Here is a 3,251-nt window from a genome sequence, read left to right as displayed (position 1 = left end):
ATTTGGGCATAACTAGAGACTAAAAATTTATTTGTCTTTAAATGAGGTAGGTAAGGGTATTTTAACCCTCCTGGGCAGAATCATAAAATAAAGAAAATACATTTCCTTAGGAGAAAGAGACTTGAACTCAATGGCTACAAAGTGGCTCCCTTTCATCCACTGAGGAGGCACGAAAATTCTAGTCAGTTTATCATTCAGACATATCTATTGGCCAAATTTATATAAGTCAAGGTTTCTGTATACTAAGAAAATGGTTAGTTTCTTTCTATATATCTTGAAATCTTCTTTCGTATTAAAGAATTTTGCAAATAAATCTATTGTCTTTTATTTTGCTGACCTAAATAACAAACATAATATGAACCTTCTTATGTGATTCCTTTATTAGAAAATTTCAAAACACACATTTGGCATAATGATGTCTGTCCTGTCAATATGTTTTGTTTTATTTTACTAGAGACCACTCTCTTCTGTTACATCTTATCTACACAGACAGAGAGTTGCTTGACTTCCAATGTATAGAGATTTTAATAAGCAACTCTATCTCTCACCTTCCAGTGTGATTGAAACCAGGTTGTTTTTCATTAAGTTAAAACTGGGCAAAATCAATTTCTTAATTCTCTGCAGTTTGCTATCTTTTAAGACAGATGATCTTGTAGAACAGAAGGTGTCACAATCACACTAGACTTAAGATATTTAATCCCAGGAGGTTTCCCAAAACAAAGGGCAGAAAGAGCACTGCATCTTGCACATAGACAGCAATGGCAAATAAGACGAATTTACCTTTGATAGTTTTAAGATTCTAGTCTGCTTTGTGATGTAAATGAAACTGCCTATTTATAAATATATATATCTTTTGTGTAATAACCAGCAAGGAGAAAATAGTTTTAAACCATACATGTGCCAAAGTATTCTCCATATGTATATGTGTTTTGAACTCATTTCTTATTTTCTTGTTTTTACAAAAAGATAAAAGTAAGGTGTGAGATGGGTATATAGAAATGAAACAATTCTTCTTTTATTTACCAAATAAACAAGTATTTTCATTAAGTTTCTTTTATTAAAATTATGAGAGATAAATAGATAGAGAGAGAGAATAAGTACAATTCTTTTCCAAAAGATAAAATATTTTGACACATGAATTTTCATGATTTAAAATTCAACTTATTTTCAACAACTTTTTTGAGAGGTACAGCAAATCTAAATTTTAAACATTTTGAGATGAATATCTGATTAGGATCTATATAAACGTTACTCCTTCTAGCCATTACTGTTAATTGGTGAAGATTACTAATGTATGTTTACTGAAAGTGTAGTCATAGGAATATAAATAAATTGTAGTATTTGAAACCAGTTTAGTGGCTTTCTCTTTCTGAAAAATAATATAAAGAAAAAGCAACACTTTAAACTAATAAATAAGCCTGTTAAATAACTTAGGCTTTTGTTAAAATGATTTTATAATATTTTAAATATCAAAATTACAGATATTTTATAGTTAATATTGTTTAGGCCATAACAAAATGAATACAAATACTTAATATAGTTATATAATAATGCATGTTATGTAATAGTGTCATTAATTTCCATTCTTCATTATTTTTAATTGTTTTTTTCATTTTGATTACTTTTTTTTCATTTTACTACTTTAACAATTTTTTTTTTTTGTAACAGAGCTGCCTATAGGTTTTATATATTGGTCTGGAATTTAAGCCTAATTTAACCTAACTTAATGCATGTTCATAGTGTATGGTTAGATAGCAAAGGAATTCTTTGGAACATAAAACCATATGTCTTGATGCTCTGGTTACTTACTATGTTATAGACCAGTGATGGCGAACTTTTTGAGCTCAGCTTGTCAGCATTTTGAAAAACCCTAACTTAACTCTGGTGCCATGTCACATATAGAAATTTTTTGATATTTGAAACCATAGTAAAACAAAGACATATATTTTTGATATTTATTTTATATATTTAAATGCCATTTAACAAAGAAAAATCAACCAAAAAAATGAGTTCGTGCGTCACCTCTGACACGCGTGTCATAGGTTCGCCATCACTGTTATAGACCATTAATAATAAAATTGAAAGTTTGATTGAATCTCTCATATTTAAAATTTTAAGCATATAGATATAGTAAACTTCATTCTTTGAAAAAATGTTATATTTTACTACACTTATTTATGTACTAGTGGCACGGTGCACGGATTCATGCATATTGAAAGGAAATTAATTAGAAGAAATATCTTAATATCACTATTCGCCATTTCTCTATAATAGAAGTGTCAGAGATGAAAGAAAATGAGTAAAATGTATATGAAAATAATATATAAATTGATTAATAAATAAATAACAGCATGATTTAACATCAACAAAGACATGATATAAAACAAAAAACATGATATATAAACAACAAAAACATGCTATAAAAACAACATTGATTAAAACAATGATTGATAAATTGATTAAACTTATTCTAGTATCTCCCTGTATACCACATTAAGAGTAAAAACACTTTCAGAGTGGTTGACTAATTTCCCTTGTGATGGAGTATTTACAACTTTATCTTTAACTTCACACACTCTTCGAACTCGAGAGAAAGCAACATATAACTGACCATATCCGAAAACGGGTTTAGGTAGGAATATTCCTACTCTGTCTAGAGTTTTTCCTTGTGATTTATTAATAGTCATTTCAAATGCTGGCATCATGAGAAACTGTCTTTGAATTAATTTAAATGGGAGGCCACTGTCAGACGGGGACAAATCAATTCTTGGAATCAGAACAACCTCTCCTTCCACAGATCCTGTTAATACTTCAGCTTCAATCATGCTAGTTGGAAACACATGCATGCAATTGGTGCCAGTGAGAGCTTTATATGTATCGTGCATGTGCGAGTCAACATTTATTTTTAAATTGACAGTGCACGTCACATGTACCAGCCAGTCGGTTGGTCAGATGGTTGGACAAACTGACAGTCACTTAGCCTTTTATATACATAGATATTTACATAAACTTATCACATTATATAGTTTATAACTATATGTTTACCAAATATTATAATAAACCCTTTTGGAGGAATGATAACTTATTAAATATTAATTAAATGCCTCCTGGTTTAATTCCTTTTTAAAAGAAATTGGCATAAATAAGTGGATGAATTACATGGATAACCTTTTATGAAAATGTTGAGTTTTATTAAATGACATTCTTAATTAGCAGATGAATGTATGAAAAAGCTGTGGTACATTTACATA

Source organism: Myotis daubentonii, chromosome 3 (assembly GCF_963259705.1).
Source record: "Myotis daubentonii chromosome 3, mMyoDau2.1, whole genome shotgun sequence".
Taxonomy (NCBI): domain Eukaryota; kingdom Metazoa; phylum Chordata; class Mammalia; order Chiroptera; family Vespertilionidae; genus Myotis; species Myotis daubentonii.
Note: the sequence above shows the minus strand (reverse complement) of the source record.